General features: G+C 50.0%; 1 long non-coding RNA gene across 2 annotated transcripts in view; it reads left to right on the forward strand.

Moving 5' to 3' along the window:
- The first annotated feature begins 636 nt into the window (after positions 1 to 636).
- LOC119973242 overlaps positions 637 to 20,880 on the forward strand; it is a 113,491-nt gene continuing 93,247 nt past the window's right edge. For both annotated transcript variants that reach the window (XR_005462260.1, XR_005462259.1), the window contains exon 1: positions 637 to 707. This is a non-coding gene — a long non-coding RNA (uncharacterized LOC119973242). The remainder of the gene's footprint in view (positions 708 to 20,880) is intronic.

Raw genomic sequence — 20,880 nt, forward strand, 5'->3', positions numbered from 1 at the left:
TTGGTCACATATAAAACAGGAAGAATGCTACATGTTTCGTTATTATTGCTCCAGCATTACTTTGCAAACTGGAAAGCCAGGCCCAGGAGGGTTTAGATGAAAAAAAATACTTTAAGAGCTGGAAAGCCTATACATTAATAAATAAACGCCAAGAGTGAAATTGGGCAATGTTGCCTACTGCCCAGGTCCTCTCGCGCCCACCTCCTCAGCCTCGCGTGCTCTGACCCACGCCTGTGTCACTTCACTCCCTCTGGCCCGTCAAATACTCAGCTACGCGTGCATGACGAAACGCGCTCGTCCACTCATTCTCTTGTCGCACCTCCCCTCTCTTACCAGACATTCTTTCCGCTTTCCACTCCCACACTCTCTCCCTCGTTCTCACCACACAGACAGGGCTGGCACCATTTTACCGTCGCAGAATCCGGCCTTCGCCTCCACACGGCTGCTCCGTTTCCTCCAATCGCTGGTTAGCTCTCCGGCCGGCCCTCGCGGCTCAGCCAATCAGAGAGTCTGTTCTTGTGAGGGGCCCTGTGATTGGAGGAGCGGCAACCGCGACCATGGACGAGACGGAGACTGCCATTGGAGGAGCGGCAGGGCGGGGGAAGGGCCGCCGTGATTGGAGACTCAGTTGGGTCTCCCACACGCGCTTTCGGAGCCGCCATTTTGCTGTTTTCCCGCTCGCTGGGCCTCGGAGCCACAATGTACAGGTGAGAGCTCTCCTGGATCCGGCAGCGGAGGTATCTTGTCAGCGACAATGTACAGGTGAGAGCGCTCCTGGATCCGGCCTCTCCTTTCCCTTCCCTGGGGCGGTTAATGATGTTTCCGGGGCAAATTCGTTAAATCTATTCGGAGAGTGGTTACGGGGCAAGATTGTGTAGGTTCGAAGAAAGACTGGAAAAACTAAAGCTATAGATTAGGTCGAACTTCTGGGATTATTTAAGGCCTTTTAAACATTATGAAATCAAAGTGTAACACTCCTGTTCATTGCAAAATAAAATCTTCACCTCGACTCACATTGTTATAGGAAATGTGAGAGTAATTGTTTGCCGTATGTTTTGTGACTAAAGAAAACAAAATATGAGTACGGCAACAGCGGAGAGGATGTTATAATTATATAATAAATACATATTTGTTCTCTTCAACGTTATTTTACTCCTTAATTGCGTGTTTTCCATGCATAGGCCACTTCTATTTTGTTAGGTGTACAAACCAAAGCATCCCCACGCCATCACTTGCAGACTTTAATAAAGCAAAATACTGCAGATGCTGGAATCCTGAAATAAAATCAGAAAACGCGGAGTAAACTCAGTAAGTCTGGCCCTTTGTTCTGCTATTAAAACATTCTGCTATTTTACATTTTAAATCACTATCAGAACCTCTAGTCCTTAATGCTACCATTAACACTCCCTTTGCCTTGTGTCCATGACATCTTTGTCAGTCTGTCCTTCGCTCTGACCTATCCCTAACCCTCTATTCTGTTCCACCTCCTCCACCTTTATAATCACATTTTAACCCCATTTCAATTTTGGAGAATCATATGGACTCAACGTTTACTCTGTTTCTCTTTCCAAAGTTGCTGCCAGACCTGCATTTATCGATTTTCTTTTTTGTTTTTGTTTTTATTACTGCATACTTCGTATGTTTTTAAATATTCAATTCTTCTCGGTTATGTTTTGTTTTATTAAAATAACCCAGAAACTCCTAAGACGTTTGTGGCATCTCGCATAAACTACTCTCCAGTGACTTTAGCAGAAATCTATAAGTCTTCCTAACAGTAAGAGCTGTGAATCTATCTGGAAAAATCTCCCCTGCAGTTAACAAGATCATTGAGGTAAATAGCAATGGACCAGTTGCTGAAATGTGTTTTTTTTTTAAATTACTCTTCACAAAAATGACTGGAAGCAAAGCCAAGCGTGTAGCTCCCTCTCTGGTCATGGAAGGAAGTGTAAACGTTTCCAGCTTGTGACTGTAACTTGATGAATATATGTAACTCTCAACCATTTCATGTTTTTTGTACTGTTGTCAAAACAAACTACTGATTCTATACCGGGCTCAGGATGAAACAACACGAACCAGCAGACTGCAGCAGACCAGATCTAAGCAGTATGGACCCACCTGGTGTCATACAACAGGCCAGGGACAGCTAGTCGGTCAGATAGAGTCACAGAAATAAACCCAGAATTATATGGTACAGAAAATAATTAACTGTAGCCCGAGGGCCCCAGTCTCCCAGGCGCTGATGCTGGCCATAACTGCCTCAGAGCTCATGACCCCAATGATCAATCTGGTTGTAACCCATAGTTTGGGGAGCCCTACATTAAGGAATATGGGGTGAAGCAAAGTATAGGCGTTAAGTCACAGATTAACAATGATCTTGTTGAATGGTGGAACAGGCTTGAAGAGTTGAATTAGCTCCTGTTATTATATTCCTATAAAATCCATTAAAAAATCAATAGATCTTGGAATTGTGCTGCAATTTTTTTGTTATGCTGTAGACACATTTGCATTTCTGCACTATCTTCTCAATCTCAGGACGTTCCCAGTACTTTACAGCCAAAGAAATACGTTTTAAAGTATAGTCAATGTTGTGATGTAGGAATACAGCAGCCAATTTTCAAACAACAAGGTCCCACCAATGTGAATGAGATAATGACCAGATAACCTATTTCAGAAAATCTTATTGGTTGAGAGATAAATGTTGTTCAGGGTTCTGGGAGAAGTCCCTGCTCTTTGAAAAGTTCCAGTGCATATTCATGTTCACCTACGAGGACAGAAAGGGTATCAGAGTCTCATTCAAAAAAAGGCACCTCCAAAATATAACAACAACGTTCTTTATATAAACTGGCCATGATCTTCCTTTCAATTGCCAAGCTTACGCCTCTGATTGTGTTTTAAAATTTCTAATTAACTTTCTTGTAGGCTGCATCCATGGGAGAGTGGGAGGATGAGTAGCAAGGTGAGTAGGGAGGCTAGTTGGAAGGATTGGTGGTGAGGTGAGTGGGGAGGATTGGTGATGGAGCTGTCAGTGAGGGAGGGGCGTTGATGATCAGAGCCGGAGGAATGGGAGGGGTTGAGCAAAGCTGGGGTTCAGAGGGAGGCTGGGTGCCAGGTGTTAGCAGAGCGAGAATTGCTGGTGGTCCTGGGAATGTTGGTACCAGGAATTAGAAACCGTGGGGGTGGTAGGGGAGGTAGTTTTGGCACTGCTGTTTAATTAAAGGGCTGCATTCTTTTGCAGGTTCTATACTTCAGTGCAAATACAAAGCAAATATCTCAAAAAAAAATTTAAATATTCAGGTTTTTGATATTTTAGCATTTTAAAACACACAACATAGCAAACGAAAAAAACAACTCCAATCCCCTCCCTCAGCCATATACCCCACTTTGCCCCCTTTCCCCTTAACAGCTGATGTGAACCAGCTCCTTGAAATGTAGTATAAACAAACCCCATCTCTTGTGGAACCCCTCATCCGCCACTTCAAAGCAAATTTCACCTTTTCCAGACGCACAAATTCCATTGGATCCCCCAGGCACAGGGTGGAGCAACTAACCTCCACACCATCAGGACCCGCCTGCGAGAGATCAGAGAGACGTAGGCTAAAACATCTGCCCCCGCTCCCATCAGCAGCTCCGGCAAGTCCGACACCCTAAATATGGCCATCAAGGACTGGGCTCCAAATCCACATGCATACCACCAAGGTGGCGCTGTCGAATGACCTCCAAAGTGCTCCCATCTTGGGGCAGAACATATGCGCATGATTGGCTGGACCCCTTGCAAGTATCCTCCATGCCTTCAAACAATCGGTTCATCCTGGACTTTGTCAGGTGCGCTCTATGTATTACCATTATCTGTATCCTACGCTGAGGCCTTGGCGTTACTGAAGGAGAACTATGCTCAGCAGACCAAAAACATCTACGCCAGGCACCTCCTGAAAACGCGGCATCAACTCCCCGGTGAGTCTGTGGAAGATTTCTGGCGTGCCCTGCACGTTCTGGCGAGAGACTGCGATTGCCAGGCCGTTTCGGCCGTTGAGCATTCTGAACTCCTGATTAGAGACGCTTTCATTACGGGCATAGGGTCAGCGTACATCCGCCAGGGCCTCTTAGAAGGGGCTACCCTTGACCTCACGGCGACCAAGAAACTCTGGATCTCACTCACAGTCGCCTCCCGCAATGCCCGACCGCACGGCCTCCCCCTCCTGGACATCATGGACCCGCCAACGAACACCCTATCGTGGACTCCACCAGCGACTTTCCCCAGCTAACCCAAATACTGCGCCGCGCGGCAGCCAACCAACCCCCGGGGGGCCCCAAGTGCTACTTCTGCGGACAGACAAAACACCTCTGGCAGCGCTGCCCAGCACGGAGCGTGCTCTGGAAGGCTTGCGGGAAGAAAGGACATTTCGCTGCTGTGGGACAGGCCCACTCGCTCGCACCTATTGTCCCTGCACCCCCCACGTGCAGCCCGTGGGTGCCGCCATCATCTGCGCCTCACACGTGCGGCCCAAGGGCGCTGCCATCTTTAACGTCGCCCGCCATGGGCGCCACCATCTTCCCTGCCTCAGGACCCCTGCTTGTCGGGCACCTCATTGGGCTGCTCGTCACCTGCAACCACCGCCAACCAGCCAGGGGCCTTCCAACACTAGCCGCGTCTCGCCTCCATCACGATCAACAAGTCCCTACCGCACAACCTCGCGACCGCTTCGACGGCAGTGAAGGTCGATGGGCACAAGACATCATGTCTTCTGGACTCCAGGAGCACTGAGAGCTTCATCCACCTCGATAGGGTAAGGCACTGCTCCCTCGCGGTACACCCCATTAAACAGAAAATGTCCCTGGCCTCCGGATCCCACACCGTCCTGACAAGGGCAAAGGGGACAACTACCGGGCTGATGTGAATATGGTTGTGATTCAAACGGTTCGGTCAGCCAAAACAAAGAAGTGATGCTTCCAGTCTGCAGTCACAGTGAGGCGAATGCAGGAAACATTGAGGACAGATGGATGATCCTGGTAATGCTCACTGGAACGACCATCAAGTGCGAACTTGATTCGGGAGCAAGAGCAAACTTGATCCCGTTCTCAGCAGTGTGGTGGCTAAAGGTTGAACCTCGCATCACTCGGATCCCAACTTTGGGAGAATGCGAGCTTGATGTCACCGTCCATGAGGTAACATGCAGAATACGATTCACCGTGATGGAGTCGGAGTGTGAATCGCTTATTGGGGCGCAGGCATGTGAAGAGCTTGGGCTTGTCAAGAGGGTGTACATTGCAGATTGCATGGCACCCCGCCAACATATCTCGGTGGAGTCGATCTCGAGACACATCCAGAGGTATTTCAGGGGTTTGGCACCCCACCCTTCACCTACTGCATACAACTAAAGGAGGATGCCAGACTGGTAGTGCATGTGCCCAGACGGGTGCAGCTTTGCTGAGGGAGAAACTCAAAGCTGAGCTGCAGCGGATGACAACCTTGGGTGTCATTAGGCGCATAGAAGAGCCTACTGACTGGGTAAACTCAGTGATATGAGTAAAGAAACGGAATAGAGACCTCAGAATTAGCATGGACCCCAAGGATCTTCACACAAGCATTAAAAGGGAGCACAACCCATCCCAAAGAGGGAGGAAATTATGTGCAAAGTGACTGGAGCAACATGCTTCAGCAAGCTGGATGCATCTCAGGGTTTCTGCAGCTCAAGCTTGATGAAGCATGCACAAGACTAGATTTTTAATACGCCCTTCGGCCGGTACTGCTTTCAGCGGATGCCCTTCATTATCATAGATTATCATAGAATTTACAGTGCAGAAGAAGGCCATTCGGCCCATCGAGTCTGCACCGGCTCTTGGAAAGAGCACCCTACCCAAGGTCAACACCTCCACCCTATCCCCATAACCCAGTAACCACACCCAACACTAAGGGCAATTTTGGACACTTAGGGCAATTTAGCATGGCCAATCCAGCTAACCTGCACATCTTTAGACTGTGGGAGGAAACCCACACACACACGGGGAGGATGTGCAGACTCCACACAGACACTGTCCCAATCCGGAATCGAACCTGGGACCCTGGAGCTGTGAAGCAATTGTGCTATCCACAATGCTACTGTGCTGCGTCAGAAATATTTAATCAGGCCATGGAGTGGAAGGGCTGCCGGGTGACCATGTTTATATTGACAACATAATAAGCTGGGGATCCACATGTGAGGAGCATGATGCAAGGCTCTTTCAAGTTCTCCAGAGGGTCAGTAAGAATGGCCTCAAACTCAATCAGACAAAATGCCAAGTCGGCATTGATACTATCACCTTACTGAGAGATAGGATATCATCAAACGGGGTGTAATCAGATGATGAGAAAATCAAGGCTATCATCAAGATGCCACGGCCCACAGGCAAAAACGGCGTCCTGCACATTCTGGGCATGATTAACTTTGTGGGAAAGTTTATCCTCAACCCTGCCTCCAAGACATCACAATTCAGGGAATCCATGAAGAAGAATTTTGTCTTCCAGTGGTCACCGAAGCACAAACAGGAATGGAAAGCACCAATTCTCTGACAACGGTGCCTGTCCTGGCTTTCTTCGATCTGGCCAAAAAGGCCAAAATCTCCATGGATGTAACTTAGGATGGGATCGGGGCAATACTGTTGCAACAGAGTGCGGATGGGGATTGGCCGCCGGTGGCATATGCTTCGAGGGTCATGAAGGAAACTCTTCAACCTCTCCTTACTCCGTTTCGAGGTCCTCACCTGCTTCAAGAAGACCACCATCATACCAGAAGAAGAACCAGGCAACGTGCCTCAATGACTGTCACCCGGTGGCCTTGACATCAGTCATAATAAAGTGCTTAGAGAGGTTGGTCATGAGGCACATTAACTCCATACTCCCAGAATGCCTCGATGCACTGCTATTCGCATACTGCCGCAATCGGTCCACAGTAGATACCATCTCCCTGGCCCTACACTCATCCCTGGAGCATCTTGACAAGAAGGACTCCTATATCAGATTCCCATAATCCCAGCCAAGCTCATATCAAAGCTCCAAAACCTAGGACTTGGCTCCTCACTCTGCAACTGAATTCTCGACGTCCTGACCCATAGACCACTATCAGTAAGAATAAACAACAACACCTCCATAATAGTTATCAATACCGGGACCCCACAAGGCTGCATACTTAGCCCCCTACTATACAGTACAGGGAAAAATTTGGCTCCAGCTCCATCTACCAGTGGGCTGACGACATGACCATAGTCGGTCAGATCTCGAACAACGATGAGGCAGAATACAAGAGGGAGATAGAGAACCTAATGCAGTGGTATAACAACAACAGTCTCTCCATCAATGTCAGCAAAACTGAAGAGCTATCCATTGACTTCAGGAAGCAAAGTATTGTACACACCCCTGTCTGCATCAACAGGGCCGAGGTGGAGATGGTTGACAGCTTCAAATTCCTAGGTGTACACATCACCAAAAATCGCTATGACCAAGAAAGTAAAACATGGCCTATACTTCCTCTGGAAACTAAGGAAATTCGGCATGTCCACATTGACTCACGAACTTTTACAGATGCACCATAGAAAGCATGCTATATGGCTGAATCACAGCTTAGTGTGGCAACTGCTCGGCCCAAGACCGGAAGAAACTACAGACAGTCGTGAACACCGCCCAGTCCATCACACGAACCTGCCTCCCATCCATTGACTCCATCTACACCTCCCGCTACCTGGGGAAAGCGGGCAGCATAATCAAAGACCCCTCCCACCCAGCTTAATCACTCGTCCAACTTCTTCCATCGGGCAGGAGATACAAAAGTCTGAGAACACGCACAAACAGATTCAAAAACAGCTTCTTCCCCGCTGTTACCAAACTACTAAACGACCCTCTTATGGACTTATGACTTCAACCTGGTCTACACACCAGGCATGCTTCTGGCTGTCGCTGACACACTTTCGAGCACTGCATCCATGAATGAATCTGTCTAGGGGCTGATGAAGTTCAGCTACATGGCAGCTGCAACACTGCCGATATCTGATGAAACATTGAGGCAGAAACGGCCACGGATCCGGTACTTAAGAAGGTCAACAGGTGTCTCAAGGAAGGTTGCCAAAAAGCTCCTGCTCTGCGTGCTGTGTGCCAAGCTCAGTGAGGTGCATGGTCTTTTAAGGCAGGATTGTCGTCCCACACTCGCTGAGGCCGCTTATGTTCGAAAAGCTTCATAGAGGGCACCTGGACATTGAAAAATGCAAACACAGAGCTCGGGAGACTATCTACTGGCCTGACCTCACCCAGGACATAGCGGGTATGGTTGAGCAATGGGATACCTGCCAAAACTTTTGCTGCAGGCCGAGCAAGGAACCCATGTAACTGGAAGACGTTGTTGCCAGTCCGTGGCATAAAGTCGGTATGGATTTATTCCACTTTCATGGGAGAGACTACCTGGTTGTCACTGACTACTTCTCAGATTGCCCAGAGGTAGCGCAGTTGCCCAAAGCAACAGCCGGCTGTGTGATCCAGCAGGTCAAATCAATCTTTGCCAGCATGGCATACCATCCATTGTCATGTCGGACAATGGTCCTTGCTTCAGCAATCATGAACAGACTGAGTTTGCTCGCCGATATGACATCGAACCCGCTCTCTCCCCAATGGAAGGGAAGGTGGGAAAGGGCGTGAACATAGAACATTACAGCGCAGTACAGACCCTTCGGCCCTCGATGTTGCGCCGTCCTGTGAAACCCCTCTAAAGCCCATCTACACTATTCCCTTATCCAGGGGCCTCACGGTAGCATGGTGGTTAGCATCAATGCTTCACAGCTCCAGGGTCCCAGGTTCGATTCCCGGCTGGGTCACTGTCTGTGTGGAGTCTGCACGTCCTCCCTGTGTGTGCGTGGGTTTCCTCCGGGTGCTCCGGTTTCCTCCCACAGTCCAAAGGTGTGCGGGTTAGGTGGATTGGCCATTCTAAATTGCCCGTAGTGTAAGGTTAATGGGGGGGATTGTTGGGATACGGGTTACGTGGGTTTAAGTAGGGTGATCATTGCTCGGCACAACATCGAGGGCCGAAGGGCCTGTTCTGTGCTGTACTGTTCTATTAATATGCCTATCCAATGACCATTTGAATGCGTTTAGTGCTGGCGAGTCCACTATTGTTGCAGGCAGGGCATTCCACGCCCTTACTACTCTCTGAGTAAAGAACCTACCTCCGACATCTGTCTCCCCTCAATTTAAATCTATGTCCCCTCGTGCTGGACATCACCATCCGAGGAAAAAGGCTCTCACTGTCCACCCTATCTAATCGTCTGATCATCTTGTATGCCTCAATTAAGTCACCACTTAACCTTCTTCTCTCAAACGAAAACAGCCTCAAGTCCTTCAGCCTTTCCTCATAAGATCTTCCCTCCATACCAGGCAACATCCTTGTTAACCTCCTCTGTACCTTTTCCAATGCTTCCACATCCTTCCTATAATGTGGCGACCAGAACTGCACGCAGTACTCCAAATGCGGCCGCACCAGAGTATTGTACAACTGCAACATGACCTCATGGCTCCGAAACTCAATTCCTCTACCAATAAAAGCTAACACACCACACACCTTCTTAACAACCCTCTCAACCTTGGTGGCAACTTTCAGGGATCTATGGACATGGACACCGAGATATCTCTGCTCGTCCACACTACCAAGAATCTTACCATTATCCCAGTACTGTCTTCCTCTTATTCCTTCTAAAATGAATCACCTCTCACTTTTCTGCATTAAACTCCATTTGCCACCTGTCAGCCCAGCTCTGCAGCTTATCTTTGTCCCTCTGTAACTTGTAACATCCTTCTGCACTGTCCACAACTCCACCGACTTTAGTGTCATCTGCAAATTTACTCACCCATCCTTCTACACCCTCCTCCAGGTCATTTATAAAAATGACACACAGCAGCTGCCCCAAAACAGATCCTGTGGTACACCACGAGTAACTGGACACCAGTCAGAACATTTCCCATCAACCACCACCTTTGTCTTCTATCAGCTAGCCAATTTCTGATCCAAACTGCTAAATCACCCTGAATCCCATGCCTCTGTATTTCCTGCAATACCATGGGGAACCTTATCAAACGCTTTACTGAAATCCATGTACACCACATCAACTGCTTTACCCTCATCCACCTGTTTGGTCACCTTCTCGAAGAACTCAATGAGGTTTTTGAAGCACGACCTACCCTTCGCAAAACCATGTTGACTATCTCTAATCAAATTATTCCTTTCCAGATGATTATACATCCTATCTCTTGTAAACCTTTCCAAGACTTTTCCCACAACAGAAGTAAGGCTCACTGGTCTATAGTTACCGGGGTTATCTCTACTCCCCTTCTTGAACAAGGGGACAACATTTGCTATCGTCCAGTCTTCTGGCACTATTCCTGTAGACAAAGATGACTTAAAGATCAAAGCCAAAGGCTCAGCAATCTCCTCCCTAGCTTCCCAGAGAATCCTAGGATAAATCCCATCCAGCCCAGGGGATTTATCTATTTCCACACTCTCCAGAATTGCTAACACCTCCTCCTTATGAACCTCAAGCCCTTCTAGTCTAGTAGCCTGTATCTCAGTATTCTCCTCGACAACTTTCTCTTTTTCCTGTGTGAATACAGACAAAAAATACTCATTTAGCATCTCTCCTACCTCCTCGTACTCCACGCACAACTTCCCACTACTGTCCTTGACTGGCCCTACTCTTACCTTAGTCATTCTTTTATTCCTGACATATCTATAGAAAGCTTTAGGGTTATCCTTGATCCTCCCTGCCAAAGACTTCTCATGTCCTCGCTTGGCTCTTCTTAGCTCTCTCTTTAGAGCCTTCCGAGCTAACTTGTAACTCTCAAGAGACCCAACTGAACCATCATGTCTCATCTTCACATAAGCCTCCTTCTTCCTCTTGACAAGTGTTTCAACTGCTTTAGTAACCCATGGTTCCCTCACTCGACCACTTCCTCCCTGCCTAACAGGTACATACTTATCAAGGACACGCAGTAGCTGTTCCTCGAACATGCTCCACATTTCCATTGTGCCCATCCCCTGCAGTTTTCCTCTCCAGCCGATGCATCCTAAGTCTTGCCTCATCGCATCATAATTGCCTTTCCCCCAGCTAGAACTCTTGCCCTGCGGTATACCTATCCCTTTCCATCGCTAGAGTAAACGTAATCGAATTGTGGTCACTATCACCAAAATGCTCACCTACCTCCAAATCTAACACCTGTCCTGGTTCATTACCCAGTACCAAATCCAATACGGCCTCGCCTCTTGTTGGCCTATCTACATACTGCATCAGGAAACCCTCCTGCACACATTGGACAAAAATGGACCCATCTAAAGTACTCTAACTATCGTGTTTCCAGTCAATATTTGGAAAGTTAACGTCCCCCATAACAACTACCTTGTTACTTTCGCTCCTATCCAGAATCATCTTTGCAATCCTTTCCTCTACATCGCTGGAACTTTTCTGAGGCCTATAGAAAAGCCCTAACAGGGTGACTTCTCCTTTCCTGTTTCTTAACTCAGCCCATACTACCTCAGTATTCGAGTCCTCATAAAATGTCCTCTCAGCCACCGTAATACTGTCCTTGACTAATAATGCCACCCCTCCCCCTCCCTGAGCTTACTGAAATATCTAAACCCCAGCACCTGCAACAACCATTCCTCGCCCTGCTCTATCCATGTCTCCGAAATGGCCACAACATCGAAGTCCCAGGTACTAACCCATGCCGCAAGCTCACCCACCTTATTCCGGATGCTCCTGGCATTGAAGTAGACGCACTTTAAACCACCTCCTTCCTGCCGGTACACTCCTGCAACTTTGAAACCTTACTCATGACCTCAATACTCTCAGCTTCTTGTGTACTGGAGCTACAATTCAGGTTCCCAATCTCCTGCTGAACTAGTTTAAACCCTCCCAAAGAGCATTAGCAAACCTCCACCCCAGGATATTAGTACCCCTCTGGTCCAGGTGTAGACCATCCTGTTTGTAGAGGTCCCACCTACCCCAGAATGAGCCCCAATTGTCCAGGAATCTAAAACACTCCCTCCTGCACCATCCCTGCAGCCACGTGTTCAACTGCTCTCTCCCCCTATTCCTCGACTCGCTAGCACGTGGCACAGGTAACAACCCAGAGATAATAACTCCCTGGATCTAAGTTTCCACCCTAGCTCCCTGAATTCCTGCCTTACATCCCTATCCCTTTTCTTACCTATGTCGTTGGTACCTATGTGGACCACGACTTGGGGCTGCTCCCCCTCCCCCTTAAGGATCCCGAAAACACGATCCTAGACATCGCGGACCCTGGCACCTGGGAGGCAACACACCAACCGCGAGTCTCTCTCGTTCCCACAGAATCTCCTATCTATCCCCCTAACTATGGGGTCACCAATGACTAATGTTCTTCTCCTCTCCCCCCTTCCCTTCTGAGCAACAGGGACAGACTCTGTGCCAGAGACCTGTACCCCATGGCTGACCCCTGGTAAGATGTCCCCCGTCCCCCCCAACAGTATCCAAAACGGTATACCTGTTACTAAGGGGAATGACCACAGTGGATCCCTGTACTGACTGCTTCCCACCAGCCCTTCTCACCGTCACCCATCTATCTTTATTCTTTGGCGTAACTACCTCCCTGAAGCTTCTATCTATGACCACCTCTGCCTCCCGAAAGATCCAAAGTTCATCCAGCTCTAGTTCCCTAACACGGTTTCTGAGGAGCTGGAGAAGGGTACACTTCCCACAGATGAAATCAGCAGGAACACTGACGTTGTCTCTCACCTCAAACTTTCTGCAGGAGGAACATTGCACTGCCTTCCCTGCCATCCCCTCTAGATAAAAAAACAACAAAAAGAAAGGAAGAGCTTACCTGATATTCCCTCAACCCCTTAGGTTAGAGGAGGTGGAAGGGTGGGGGACACTGCAAGTGCAGTGTCACTGGTTTAGCAACCGCCCGACTTGTATACAGGTACTCACCTTCCCGACAGGCCCCTGCTCCCGCCAAAAATCCAGAGGCCGCTACCGCTGAAAGGTAAATGTAGTAAAGCGGCTGCTCATGAAAGCTCTGGACAGCCAGGAGGACATGTATCTCGCCTTAGCTACCCACTGTTTACTGGCCTGTCAGAAACCAGCAAAACCAGAGGTCTTTCAGCCACGGTTCTTTGTCTAATGGGAAATTGACACTGGCTCCCGTGTCCAAATTAAAGTTTATGAGATGGTCATTAACTGAGATGTCCACATTATCGAATCTGGAATCTTTGACCTAAGCCAACGAGCATGGTTGTAGCTCATGCGTTTTGATGTTTTGGTTTTGCACAGCTTCCTGAAGTGTTCTAATCAATAACACTCAGCACCAGGGTCCCAGGTTCGATTTCTGGCTTGGGTCACTGACTTGTGCGCAGTCTGCACGTTCTCCCCGTGTCTGCGTGGGTTTCCTCCGGGTGCTCCGGTTTCCTCCCGCAAGTCCCATAAGACGTGCTGTTAGGCAATTTGGACATTCTGAATTCTCCCTCCGTGTACCTGAACAGGTGCCAGAATGTGGCGACTAGGGGCTTTTCCCAGTAACTTCATTGCAGTGTTAATGTCAGCCTACTTGTGACAATAAAGATTACCATTATATACTCTAAGCAGTGAGTTAAAATTGCCAGATATTGATCATGCCTGTCTGAGTGCTTTGCTCCGCAGCACTTGTATTGTCACTATACTGGTCAGTTAGGGCAGTGTTCTTCAAACTATTTTTCCGGGGACCCATTTTTACAAAGCGGCCAACCTTCGGGACCCAACCTGGCCGACATTCGCGACCCACCATTTTCTCTTACCTTGTTTGCTGCTGATAAAAATGGAGGAAATGGTTTAGGGTCCCTTTCGGCCTCGTACACGCTCCTCTAATGGAACCTGTTGGATGAAGGTGAAGCCTTCCGGTGTCGGTAAGTATGGAGTCTCCGTCTCTCCAAACCTCTGCATTTACTTTTCCTGTAAAATTTTATAAAATAACCCCCCGCCACCCGAACTTGTAAAAAAAAATGAAAAATGAAAGAAATAAAAATTAAATGAATGAAATGAATAAACCCACTCCCGAACTTGTAAAACAAAACGCTGCGACGGTTTTAAAAAATAGGAGCCGGAGTCACAGAGAGAGGGAGGGAGCCGGGCACCAGAATGGGCACCCCAGGGGCGGGGCATACACTGGGTGGGAGAGATGGCACACGGGATGGGGGGGGGAGAGGGCAGGATGGGGGATTGAGTGGGGGCACACTGGGAGGGTGGGGGGGGGGGGGGGGGTAGAGAGCACACTGGGGCTGGGGGGAGGTCCTTAATTCCACACGGGCCAGGCGGCTGATCCGGGCAGAGAGGGGGAGCAGCCCCGCCGAGAGGCCAGTGTGTTTGGGGTGGGGGAGCAGTGGGGGCCGCCTGTCACTCGGCAGCGCGGCCCAGGATGAGGCGCCCTCGGGCCGGGTCAAACCCAAAACAATTCAGCACCGAGGCTTCGCTCACCACAAACTGCAACTAGAGCCCCGGCCCCACTCCCCAGGACGCTTCCTCGCTTCAAACCCCGCCTCACACAGCCCGCTGCAGCGTCACCACTTCAAACAATGCCCTCCAACAGCGCGCTTCCTCTGGGGAGGGAGGGAGAGACCCCCATACTGAGACCTTCACCAAAAAAAAGTGGGCGCAGTGCGCATAGGCACACTATCATCGGCGCGTGTGTACCTTTGGGACGGCCCAACGCTGGAGTGGTTCACACCACTCCGTCTCGCCGGGACCCTCTGCCCTGCCTGGTACGGGAGAATCTCACCCGAGATCCCTGTCAGAACCATGCAGAAACTCTGGCTGTATTTTTCCAAAAGATGCTTCTCAACTTGTTTAGGCTCACCTAATCAATTGAACTACTTGCAAATAAACTGCTAAATTGTCTCTAGACATACCTTTAACTAAGTTAGTGACAGCAAGATGCTTGACTTCTGCTTTATCTAACTCTCAGCTGAAACTCTGCTTTCCTGCAAAGTACCTGATACCTCAGCTCCACCCAGTAACTACAACATCTTACCAAGCTTAAATCTAATTAGCTACACAGGGAATCCCCCTTAATCCAAACAAAACTGCATGGGCCCAAGATTTGTATGATGCCTTAATTGCAACCAAACATTCTTGCTTTTTTGCACCATAATTTTTCAAAGCACGGCTGCATCAGTCATACACACACTAACCCGGGTGTGCTTTGGTAGGTTTTATTATATATTTTACTTTGGTAGTTCTACAGTAAGTATGTTTTAAAATAAATTTAAAGTACCCGATTAGTTTTTCCAATTAAGGGGCAATTCAGCGTGGCCAATCCACCTACTCTGCGCATCTTTTTTAGTTTGTGGGGATGAGACCCATGCAGACATGACGAGAATGTGCAAACATCACACGGATAGTGACCCGGGATCGAACCTGGGTCCTCGGCGCTGTGAGGCAGCAGTGCTAACCATTGGACACGTACCGCCCAACAGTAAGTATTTATTAACTACCAGAAACTATATACATAAGTACAGTAAAGGTCCAAATTAGGAATTGTCTCCATGCTTGCTTCTACACAGTGCTCTGTCCAACATTGCAGTGACTCTTAGGTTTGGGTCGTGTGTCCTGTTACTCATCCTGTGGGTGATATTGTTCTACAGTTCCACATTAACCCTTTATGTAACAAACTCGATGCGTATCCACTTCCCCACATAGCAGAAATGGTGTCTGTGAAACCGGGAGCTTGATTTCTGGGCCTGATGAGGGTTTCGTTTGTGGCCTCTGGGCCCAGCCAAGCAGACTTTAGCCATAGAACAGTACAGCACAGAACAGGCCCTTCGGCCCTCGATTTTGTGCCGAACAATGATCACCCTACTCAAACCCACGTATCCACCCTATACCCGTAACCCAACAACCCCCCCCCTTAACCTTACTTTTTAGGACACTACGGGCAATTTAGCATGGCCAATCCACCTAACCCGCACATCTTTGGACTGTGGGAGGAAACCGGAGCATCCGGAGGAAACCCACGCACACACGGGGAGGACGTGCAGACTCCGCACAGACAGTGACCCAGCCGGGAATCGAACCTGGGTGCCCTTTCTTCCCGCAGTCGCTGCAGATAGCGGAGCGGGCCGGGCAACGCTGATGTGGGTGCTGGCCTTGCCCACAGAAATAGCATGGGGAACCCCCGGAGTGAGCGGATCGCCGCGCGGCACAGGCCTGTAGCGTGGCCGAGTCTGGAGGGGATCGAGAGGGGTTCGCAAGGTCCGCGGAGTATGTACGGAGGTTAGTGGGCCGTTTCGAGAGAAGAGGCGAGCGTTACCGTGCCCTGGCGATCCTTTGCCCCGTCTTCTAGTAGCCGCTGCCGGATGTACGAGGACCTGATACCGGACACAAGGGCGTCGCGAATATGCAAGTTCCTGTGCTCTTCTGCCGTCACCGCTTTGTGGTTGCAGTTCCTCGCGAGTCTTTCCACGAACTCGTCCAGCGTTTCCCGGAAACACTGGCTGCAGGTTGAGAGCAAATGTCTGGCGTGTACCTCGTTAGTAGGTTTTATGAAGCGTTTCTTCAGTATTTCGACCGCCGCATCTTAGGTCGTAGCGTTCTCGATCACGGCGGAGAGTCGGTGGCCCACCCGGCCATGTAGTAAACGTAGCTTGCGAGTGCTGTCGACATCAGTTGTTGAGGAGTCCAGATAGTCTTCGAAACACCGGAGCCAATATTTTAAAATTTCTGGTGCTTCCGGCGACCTGGTGTCCAGGTTGAGTTTCTCCGGTTTTAGAGCGCTGTCCATCTTGATGTGTCTGTAGATTAAATTGAAGCACCCTCAATTACGACGCGAGAGCAAGGTTAGATAATCAAAATAGCATGGGGAACCCCCGGAGTGAGCGGATCGCCGCACGGCACAGGCCTGTAGCGTGGCCGAGTCTGGAGGGGATCGAGAGGGGTTCGCAAGGTCCGCAGAGTACGTACGGAGGTTACGGTGGGCCGTTTCGAGAGAAGAGGCTTTAATCTTCAGAGAACTGAACAGCATCCGAGAGAAGTGTGCTCACCACATGGAGCCTTAGCCTATATACCGTTTCCTGGGGGCGTAGCCAGATGCGGAGTCCCCCAGGGTTCCAAGCATCTTAAAGGGGCAAGGTATTAAAGGTCAGGTACCATTTACGACCGTAATACCGTTCATCACAGAAGCAAAGGTTATCGGCCATGGGTCAGGGCATCCAAGGCCTGGGGCAATCTCTGGGAACGGTGGCCGAGGCCCAGAGCAGGGCTGCCTTATCACAGGCAGCCTTGTACCAGGGTAACCTGTACATTGCAGCGGTACTCCAGAGGGTGGCACAGTCACAGCGGGCCATGGCTGAGTGTTGGTAACATTGCCTGGGCACTGGCACAGCCCCAGAGGGAGGTGATGCAGACACTGGCTGATGTGGCACAGTACCAGAGGAAGGTGGTCCATTTTCTGTGCCTCATGATCACGGGTATTGAGGCCCTGGTTGTGATGGGTGTGGGCCTCCAGAAGTGGCAGTGCCAGGTGGCACAGGAGCCTCAGGATGGTTCCAGCCGCACACCAGTCCCATGGAGTAGCCTGGGGATTATTGGTTACCCCGAGGGAGGCGGAGGTGATAGGGCCTTTGCTAGTGACTCCCACAGGGGAGGTGCTGGAATAACACAACGCCTCGAATTCCCCCCACACCCCCCATCCCTGGGGCATGTGGTGGGAAGCGGGCAAATCCGGGCGGCACCAAGCCAGCTGGGACACCCGACCATCCAGGCCCTGTCATCCCAGAAGCCGATCACCAAAGGGGACTGAGGTCACATGGCGTGAACTGCAGCAGGCTGCCTCCAGTTTTTGTGTACCGTCTGGGGATCCAACAAGGAGTAGTTTTTGTGCCTGTAAGGCCAGAAAGGTAGACACCAGTTACGTTGGCATGGGTGCAGCACTTAGGATAGCGATAGGAGCTAGGGCACAAAGCTGCACATATATGTTCACTTGTTCACATTAAACACCTATTCACATCGTTACAGCCTGCCTCGGTGCTCTGTTAGAAGGGTGCGAGGGATCGTCTGGGCTGGCCACGGGGGGCGCTGGGGTAGGGTGTGGGAATGGACTTATCCCACTACATTTCCCCCCCCCCCCCCCTCCATCCCAGCCCTGTCCTCCCCATCCCACCTCTACCACCCCAGGGGTTTGATTGGACTATGTGATGGAATGGCCAGTTCACATTCAGGAATCACTCAGGCGGACGGTGGAAATTGCTACCGTGGGCAGGAGTCAGATGTTGCCGAACGGTGCACTAGAGCTTATCCCAGAGTGGATTGTCATCATCTTCCATCCCGTGGACCAGACCCGCTATTCCTGCCAACTCCTCCGATGCAGTCCAGGCACCTGAACCGCATGTTCAGAATGCCGACGCACCGGTCGATCATGCCCCGGTCGTTGCATAGGTGTCATTGTAGTGGGTACCCGTGTCAGTCTGTGGCCTCGGGATTGGCGTCATCAGCCTATCGGCTGCAGTGAATAGCCCCTGTCGCCCAATAACCACACGACCCTGACCCATACAAGAAATCCAGCTACCACCTCTGCAAAGCCATACAGCATGCCAAGAGACAATATCACCACCAAGCTACAGTCACAGACAAGCGTTACAGACACTCGACGGTTGTGGCAAGGCCGAAGCAACATAACGGGCTACAAAGTGAAGCCGAGCAGTATCTCGGACAGCAGTGCACCCCTCCCGATGAACTCAATCCATTCTAAGTCCGGTTTGAACAGGCAACCATCAATCTGCTGTTGACTGCCCAGCAGTCCCAGACCCACCGTCACAGCTTCCAAAGTCAGATCGCCCTTCCTGAAAGTGAACCCTCGGAAGGGAATAGGTCAGGACGGGGTCCCTGGTCGTGCACTCCGAGCCTGCGCGGACCAGCTGGCAGATGTGTTCACGGACATTTTTAACCGCTCCCTACTCTGTTCCGAGGTCCCTACCTGCTTCAAGAAGACCAGCATCATACTGGTGCCAAAGAATAACCAGGCAATGTGCCTCAATGACTGTCATCCGGAGCCCTGACATCGATCGTAATGAAGGGCTTAGAGAGGTTAGTCATGAGGCACATCAACTCCATACTCTCAGGATGCCCAGATCCACTGCAATTTGCAACCGGTCCACACCAGACGCCATCTCCCTAGCCCGACACTCATCCCTGGAGCATCTTGATAACAAGGACTCCTACATCGGTGTTATAGCCTGCCTGCTTACCACTGGCTGGGGACTAATGACAATCCCACAATCCTTAGGGACTAGGAGCTTCCCCAATGAGGGAGGCCGAGAAATCATTAGCAGGTCCCTGCATAAATAAAGCTGGCCAGTATGGAACCAGCCAGAGAGGAGTGAGCAGCAATGGAGTTACTCCTGCTGTTGTGTATATGTATGTTATTGTAAATAAATGTTATTTCTTTCTGTTCTACAAATTCGTGCTGGATTCTTCACAAAACTTTTGTGGCCCTCACAAAACTGGTGACGAGGGTTAAAGTGAATAGCTGTCTACACTGCTGAAGCCACCTCCCTGGATTTTTGTTGGATACGGGTTGGAAGTTTTTTTCCTGTTACACATGCCTCTGTATGGACGTTTAGATGTCTTTGATGCTGCGCTGGAAAGTTGGAACCAGCACGCATAACGGATGCGTGATTATTTCCAGCCAAGTGCGTTTCCCACTTATCGCGGTGCGCGGCCATGGGCCCAGGCTGTTGGGTCGGGACTGGTTGCGCCATCTGTGGCTGCAGTGGCAACACATTCTTCAAACAGGTTCTGGAGGGTTGACAGAGGTACTAGGACGGTACCCAGATGTATTTCAGCCCGGTTTGGGGAAGATAAAAGGGGCCGTAGCCCGTAACCAGGTCGAACCAGGAGCCACGGCGTGCTATTTCTGGGCGCACCCGGTGCCTTACGCCTTGCTCGAGAAGGTAGAAGGGGAGCTCATTCATTTGGAGTCCTTGGGTATTATCAGGCCCGTCCGTTTCGCTGACTGTGCAGCACCAATTGTACCTGTAATGAAGCTAGATGCCACAGTTCGCTTGTGCGGCAACTATAAACTTACAGTGAATACGGCTTCCCGGCTCCACCGATATCCAATGCCCCGCATAGAAGATCTCTACGCGAAGCTTGCAGGCGGACTCTCGTTCACGAAATTGGATATGAGTCACACCTACCTACAGTTGGAGCAGGACCCTGCCTCCCGGCCATATGTAACTATTAATACACACCGGGGCCTGTATAAATATACACGGTTGCCCTTTGGGGTATCCTCTGCCTGCGTTATCTCTAAACGCATCTTGGAGGGCATCTTGAGAGGTTTACTGCGTGCCGCTGTCCACTTAGACGACATTTTGATTACAGGGATGTCGGAGCAGGAACATTTGGAGGCTGTGCTTAGACGCTTCTCAGAGGGTGGAGTCCGTTTACGTCGCACAAAGTGCGTCTTTCAGGCAAAGGAAGTAGTCTACCTGGGTTATCGGGTGGACCGTGAAGGTTTGCACCCCGTCGCAGAGAAGGTGCGCGCAATTCAACAGACCCTCGCCCCGACTGACACTTCGCATCTTCGTTCTTTTCTCAGCCTCGTAAACTATTACGGGAAGTTCCTACCCAATCTGGCAACTACGCTGGCCCCGTTGCACCTTCTGCTAAAGAAGAATCACACCTGGAGTTGGGGGCCAGCCGGCAGGTAAAACAGCAATTACCCACTATGATCCTGGACAGCCTTTGCTCATCACGCGTTGTTCTGGAAAATACAGAATGTGTCATTTGAAACATAGAAGTCTGCCAATATCTGGTCTGGGAGAGTGCAGGGAAAGATCCCACAAGAGGTTGGTGGCAGCTGAAAAG

This window comes from Scyliorhinus canicula, chromosome 11, assembly GCF_902713615.1.
Source record: "Scyliorhinus canicula chromosome 11, sScyCan1.1, whole genome shotgun sequence".
NCBI lineage: Eukaryota > Metazoa > Chordata > Chondrichthyes > Carcharhiniformes > Scyliorhinidae > Scyliorhinus > Scyliorhinus canicula.